Below are 7,740 nucleotides of genomic sequence, written 5' to 3'. Positions count from 1 at the left end.
ACAATGTCAGGTACATAGTAAGTCACCAATATATATTTATTGATTTCTGATTGTCTTACATCAAGCTTCCTGGCCTACATTTGATTAGAATTCCATCAATTCATTCAGCATTCTTCCCCCAATTCCTAGTATCATGATGATCATCTTCTAAGCATTATCGGAGAAAAATTAATTCATCTCTTCCTTCACAAGTTCCATTGTGTAGGAAGCCAACTCAAATATAATAATAATAACAATCTACTGAAGACCTGAAGTCCCTGGGTGGTGCAAATTTTTAACATGCTCAGCTGTTAACCTAAAGGTTGGTGGTTTGAGTCTAGCCTAGTGATATGCTTCTGAAAACTCAGTCATTGAAAGTCCTGTGGAGCACAGTTCTACTCTGACACACCTGGGATTGCTATGAGTCAGAATTGACTCAAAAGCAATTTTTGTTTTATTTGAGGACTTACTATGTGCTAGGCAGTATGCTAAATGCCTTTTATGTAATCTCTCATATGATATCTCTCAACAACCCCACAAGGTAGGTAATAAATGCCCCATTTTTACACATGAGGAACAAGAGACTAAGAGCTATTACTTAACTTACACACCATCATTACATCAGCAAAATTTAAAGTGGACTGTAGCACAACAGCATTTGATAAGATGTGGTATGGGCAAGAGGAGAAAAAGGATAGCCATCGGGGCTCAGAGTATTAGGAAAGATTTGTGAATATTTTGACTTTGAACTGGACTCCATTGGTTCCCAGAACATTCCCATTGTCTCTTGCCTTGCACATGCTATCTCCTCTCTCTGGTGTGCCCCTCCCACCAAGTCCACCTTATACTTCTAAATTCTAAATCCTTAACTCTCTCTTACAGAGTTAACTCTTCCTCAGACAAATGAGCCTCTTTGTCTTTCATATGTCTACATATAGCTCATTCAATTGTAATTAGTTTTTATATGTCTGCCCATTTCTCCAAGCCCAACTGTGATTTCTTTAGACAGAGACACAATCCTTCATCTCCTTGCCCTAACATCTAGTATAGTTCTTTGCATATAGTAGAATGATCGCTGGGTTGGATAAAATAATAAAATAATTCAAACTTTTTATTGATTGCTTGGCATACACAAGGCGAAATGGTACATGCTTTGCATATATCATCTTATCTTTATCACCTTCCCATTTCACAGATGAAGAGCTAACGTTCAGAGAAATTGAGTAGTTTGCCCAAAAGAAACACAGGGAAGCAAATATTTGGGGTGGAGAGAATTAGCAAAATATCCCAAATTAGGAAAATATCCCAAAATTTGTTCCTATGCTAAAAAGCCTTTTAGATTATTTGTGCTTAGGGATCTATCTGCCTACCCCCTTCCTACCTGCACTAAACTTTCAAAGATCTTCTTTGCTATCTTATCATTCCCTCCCCCATCAAGGCCCAAAGTTTCTGGCCTCACTTTGCTAACTCTTTCCAGCATCCCAGAGGTCTTTTATCAGTGTCCCAAGGGAATCCCCACTCTCAACTGGGGCCTTAATAACAGGATAAATACTCCAGCTTTTTTACTCACTCCCACTCTAAACCCTGGAGGACCTGAGACTCCACTACTACTCCCTGGTCCTAGATATAGTAAGTTTGTCTGTCTGTGTGCTCAATGCTACAATAGGCACACTGTGAGCAGACCGAAGACCTGACCACCACTAAGATAATTTTCTCACTGAGGTAGTTTCCCCTTCAGATAAAGGGAATTTAACAGGTAAATTATACTTTTTACCACTGCTGTGTCCCATGTAATGTGATTGGCTCTTCAGATGAGCATCTTCCATGATAATCTTCCTACGGAAGTTCCTTGATAGCCTATGAACTAAGAATAAACCTCTCCAGATCACAAGTAATAAATCAGGTTGAGAGAGGTTGAGCGAATTGATCAAGATCACACAGCTGGAGAGTGATAGAGCTGGGATTTGAATTGGTTTACCCTTGGTCTTCCATTAATAAATGCTGACTTCTTGGCAGGTGGTTTCTGGGTGTTCATGAACACATATGGGAAAGTGATGAAGAACTTGTTCATTTCCTTATGAGGCAGCCTTGTTCCTGGTATTTCAGCTCCTATTATTATACATTTTAGCTAAGATCTTTCCTATACCAAATGCCAGGATGTGAAGTAGAATTGTTCTGTGAGAGTAATCTGTAGAAGTCTGGAAGACTTTCCTTGTCTGATCTCCAGAGTTTGTATAGGTATAGGTGAGAAAGTCAGAACGTCAAAGTCCTCACTTCAACTTCTTTTCTGGATCCTGGGCATATCCTGCTCAACATGTGCTCTTCCAACTTCTGTTTTCCCAACCATACAAATGGGGCTAGGGCAAAGGGAGTTTATGGCTCCCAGATCAAGGAGGGAATATAAGTTCCTTGAGTGGCAGCAGGAGCTCAGGAAACCTGATTCAATTATGGAAATACAGAGGTAGAGGAAGAGAAAGGAAGGGAAACAAGGCATGGTTGTCCCAGGAATGACTGCATTATTCAGCTCTCAATTCTCTACGCCAAAGGAAGGGCACCGAGAAGCCCATGCTTCCAAAATCATGACTCCAAAAACAATGCTCACCTCCCCTATGGGGAGCTTTGAACCCAGGCTGGGTGGTAGAAACTCAGGGAGGAGCCTAGCACAGAAGGAAAAACAGGAAACACGTGGCAGAGGGGATGATGAGACAGGAAGTGGTGAAATGATTTGTTTCAATATCCCAGTGACAGCTACAGTAGACACCCAGCCAGACATCCTGATCCGGAGTTCCTTCCCCACATCACATTACAGTCCTTACTCTTTCCTTTCCTGCTTCTGTCCCCAAGACAGTTTCCTGTGATCTTCGGGTATGGGCACCTGATGCTAGGCATTACAAGGAGTATTGAAGCTTAAGATAAGGAATAGAAATACTCTGTCTTCATAGGGTCCAATTGGTTCCACAATCTCTGTTTCAATTGGCAACCAGAACCCAGTCACATCCCATTAGAAGCCCTTGGAAGAAATGTTCTTTTCTCTCTTTCTCTTTACTTTTCTACCCTCTTCTATGTGTTTCTGATTCTTGTTCTCATCTTTCCTTTTTATCTTTGTCGCCTTTCCATTTCCACTTTTTTTTGTTTACTCTTCCCTTCTCTCTCAAATCCTCAATTACTGACTGCCTACTGGACTGGTGGCACAGTGGTAAAGAGCTTGGCTGCTAACCAAAAGGTTAGCAGTTCAAATCCACCAGGCGCTCCTTGGAAACCCTATGGGACAGTTCTACTGTATCCTGTAGGGTCACTATGATTCAGAATCGACTTGATGGCAGCAAGTTTTTTTTACTGGACAACAGACAAATGAGAAGGAACACATGCGTGAGGGGAAGATCCGGGGAGATAGACTGTGTGGGTAATGGACAGAAGAGATGGGGTAGAGATATGCTCAGTACTATCATTTGACCAGTCTTGGTCTCTGTATTTGCTTACAGGAAATAATTCTGTGTTCCCAGTGACTAAAATTCCCTTTCATCCCCTTTTTGACAGACCTTTGTACACAATCATCTCTCAATCATTTTTATCAGATAACATGACCAGATCAGTCTGACCCCTCACTACTTGACCAGGTATGCACGATTCTACCTGCTTCTACCTATCAATATAGGACACCTGAGGCAAACACAGAATCCTGGTACTAAATATAAGCCAAGCAGTCTTATGATTGTGGCAGACTGCAAGAGACTCAGTCCCTCACCATGTACTTGGCTCTTCCTAGTCAGAACCCAGGTTCTGGCAATGGCATGAAAAATTCTTCCAAGATTTCCCTTTCTTCCCCTCAGTTTTGATCTCTCCACATTGGAGCCTGAAACCCAGCATGCCTGACTTTGATCATTACCTTATCACATTGTCACAAAGGTATATGAATCAGGAGAAAATAATACTAGAGTTTACAGGCAGAAAGAAAAAAGCTGCAAAGGTGTCTAGCCCCTTACCTTCTCCATGGAGCAGATTCCACGGCCATCACACATACACGCTGCCTGCCAAACTAGAGATCACTGAAATAGAATTGGCAAGGGCTCCTTTGAACCTGTGTGATGGTAAACCCACATCGTGCCTTGCATCATTTGCCAATGTCCTACAATCTTCTCATTCTGAATGTTTTTCATGAGGTCTAACTCAAATATTTCCTTCTGCCATTTTAGTTTCAGTCAAATCATGAGGATAAATCCCAGTTATTTCATCTCTCAGGGCCTCCCAGGGCTCAGAGCAAGGCAGTAAGGTCTTCTCTGTCCACTTGCTTGAAGCACACAAACCAGAGCCATCAGAACTCAGCCTCCTTCCTGCTCATGGGAATTCCTGGCCTGGAGTCACCCCACTTTTGGATTGCATTTCCCTTCTGTGCCATGTATGCTCTGGCAGTACTTGGCAACATGGCAGTGCTGCTGGTGGTACGCTCAGAGCCTGCACTGCACCAGCCCATGTACCTGTTCCTATGCATGCTGTCCACCATTGACCTGGTGCTCTGCACCTCCACCATGCCCAAGCTCCTAGGACTCTTTTGGGCAAATGCTGCTGAGATTGCCTTTGGGGCTTGTGCTGCCCAGATGTTCTTTATCCATGGCTTCTCAGCTGTAGAATCTGGCATCCTGCTAGCAAGTCCTTTGACCGCTACTTGACCATCTGCTGACCTTTGCACTATGGATCATTATTGCCCCCAGAGACTGCAAGCAAGCTGGGGGCCGCTGCTGTGTTTCGTGGCCTGGGGCTCATGACCCCACTCACCTGCTTACTGGCACGGTTGAGCTACTATAGCCAAGTGGTAGCCCACTCCTACTGTGAGCATATGGCAGTGGTAAAGCTGGCTTGTGGGGACACAAAGCCGAACAATATCTATGGCATCACAGCTGCCACACTAGTGGTGGGCACTGACTCCATCTGCATCGCTGTCTCCTACACACTCATCCTGCGGGCTGTGTTAGGCCTCTCCTCCAAGGAGGCAAGGGCCAAGACCTTTGGCACTTGTGGTTCCCACCTGGGTGTCATCCTACTCTTCTACACACCAGGGCTATTCTCATTCTACACACAACGTTTTGGCCAGCATGTGCCCCGGCACATCCACATCCTCCTGGCTGACCTCTACCTCGTCGTGCCACCCATGCTTAACCCCGTCATCTATGGCATGAAGACCAAGCAGATCCGGGGGGGAGCCATCCGACTGCTGAAATGGGCCCCTGCTCAGTCATAAAGTCTTCAACCCAGCCCTGGGACTCTACTCTCTCCTTCCCTCAGCCTTGGACAATGTTTGAGAGACCTGTGGTTCCCTGCATGACTACAAGACAGAAACCCACCTTCAGTGGAGACATAGCACAAGTCAGATGGGGGAAAAAACCACCAAGTGATTCCTACTTGTGAGGTAGATATGGGTGTAACACTCAAGGAACCTCTGTCTAAGGGATAGTATGGCCACCAGCTTGATGGTAGCCCCCCAGAGAATCCTATCCTGCTGTTCTGATGTGTCTCCCACCTTCCAGGAGACTTTAGTAAAATGAGAAAAATATAGCTACTGGTCTGCCAAAATAACCTCTCATCCATAGGCAGGTATTCCCACTCTTATAGGGATACATGGATACCTTCCTCAGTGAGCTCAGAGTCTGACTAGGATTCACATACAAAATAAGACAGACAGAGACAGAACACTAAGTTATGGGCCATAGAGACAACAAGAAATGAAGAAGAATCATGGCAAACTGTGCAAAGGAATAAGAAACAAAGTGTAGTGTCACTCTGGGAAGGTTCTGTGGAAGATGAATTTTGATGTATTCACTGAGCATGTACTGTGGGTCAGATATTTTGCTAAAATCTGGGTGTATGGATTTGATGAGGCCAAAAGTCCTCCTCTCAAATTGACCACTCACTGTTAGAGAAAACAAACATGTAAGGACACACTGGCCAAACGGAATTAAATTACTATGATTAGGGTAAGCACAGGAACTGTGGATATAAAGACACCTAACTTGTTCAGGAGAAATGAGGTCCCAGGGCCCACCTTGCCCTGTCCCCCCTTTGTAAGGGTATGAAAAGCCACCTTCTCCGAGATTACCTAACCTGAAGTCATCGAAGTGATTCTTCCTTCACTCCAGGGCTCAGTGCACATAAGATTAGTAGACTCAATTTTCTCAGGTTGCCAGACAATCCAAGGCCACAGATCGGCAAATAAAGTCTACTCCCCAAGATAGTTAACCCAAACTATAGAAGAAGTCAGGAAAACTGGCTACATCCTATTTGAGACTATATTTGCTATGGCTTTAATTTTTTCCTAAACCACTTTTTTTAGTGAGGTATATGAAATAAAATGCACATATATTAAGTATCTATTAAGTGTACGAGGGGCCCTGGTAGAGCAGTGCTGACCAAAAGGTTCAAACCCACTAGGAGCTAGGAAAGTCCTAGCCATCTGCTCCTATAAAGATTACATCCTAGGAAACCCTATGAGACAGTTATACTTGTCCTATAGGGTCTCTATAAGTTGTCATTAATGTAACAGCACAGAACAACAACATTAAGTGTACAGACTGATCACCTCTGGCACATGTATACAGCAGTATAACCAGCACCACAGTCAAGATGCAGAATATCTTCATAACCTCAGAAACTTCCCTGTGCCCCTTTCCATGCGATACTTCTGCTCCCCCGCTGTTTGATTTCGATCACCTTGGATTCAATTTGCTGTTCTAGAAGTTCATATAATGAAATGATACGGAATGTATTCTTCTGTGTCCAGCTTCTGTGGCCCAACATAATGTTTTTGAGATTCATTCACGTTGTGTGTATCAGTAAAATTTCAAAAAAAAAAAAAAATGCATTTCCTTTTTATCTCTCTCTGAGTAGTGTTCCATTAGATTGTATGAATATACCAAAGTTTGTTAAACCACTTACCTTTTGGACATCTTGGCTGTTTCCCACTTTTGTCTACTCAGAATAAAGCTGCTATGAATATTTTTTTAACCTAGAAGTAGAATTACTGGATCACAGGATAGATGTATGCTTGACTTTAATGGACTCTGCCAGATGGTTTTCCAAAGTACCATTCTGTACTCTCACCAGTGATGGATGACTACTCCCAGGTTGTCCAATATCTTGGCCAACCCTTGATGTTGGCATTATTTTTTTCATTTTAATCATTCTAGTAAGCATAAAGTTATTCATTGTGCTTTTAATTTGCATTTTTCTGATGGTTAATGACATTGAGCTACTTCTCATATGTTTACTGACTGTGCATATAGCCTCTTCTATGAAACATTTGTTAAATTCTTCTGCTCATTTTTATTGTTTTCTGATTTTTGATGACTTGTAGTAGCTGTTTATATAGTCTGAATACAACTTATTTGCTAGATATATGTAGTGAAAATATTCTATCTGATTTTTAGCTTGCATTTTGATTTTCTTACTAGTATTGTTTGATAAAAAGAAATTTTTAGTTTTAAGTCCAAATTATTGATTTTGTTTATAATTAGTACTTTATAAATACAGCTCATAATTTCAAGCCTATGACCCAACACAAATGATAATTTTGTATGGCATGAGCAGAGATCAAGGTTCCTTCTCATATAGGTGTGCAGTTGTTCAAGTATTGTTTTGTTTAAAAGCCATTCTTTTCTGAATTAAATTGCTTTGACAACGTTGTCAAAAATCATCAACTCTTTATGTGTGGATGTACTCCTGAATTCTGTTTCGTTTCATTAATCTGTTTGTTTATTTTATGTCAATAGT

The 7,740-nt window shown here is 42.1% G+C and overlaps 1 pseudogene; it reads left to right on the top strand.

Moving 5' to 3' along the window:
* The first annotated feature begins 4,207 nt into the window (after nt 1-4,207).
* On the top strand, nt 4,208-5,332 carry LOC135231725 (olfactory receptor 52P1-like; annotated as a pseudogene).
* The last annotated feature ends 2,408 nt before the right edge of the window (nt 5,333-7,740 follow it).

This window comes from Loxodonta africana, chromosome 7 (assembly GCF_030014295.1).
Source record: "Loxodonta africana isolate mLoxAfr1 chromosome 7, mLoxAfr1.hap2, whole genome shotgun sequence".
Classification (NCBI taxonomy): domain Eukaryota; kingdom Metazoa; phylum Chordata; class Mammalia; order Proboscidea; family Elephantidae; genus Loxodonta; species Loxodonta africana.
This window is presented reverse-complemented; position numbering and strand designations above follow the sequence as displayed.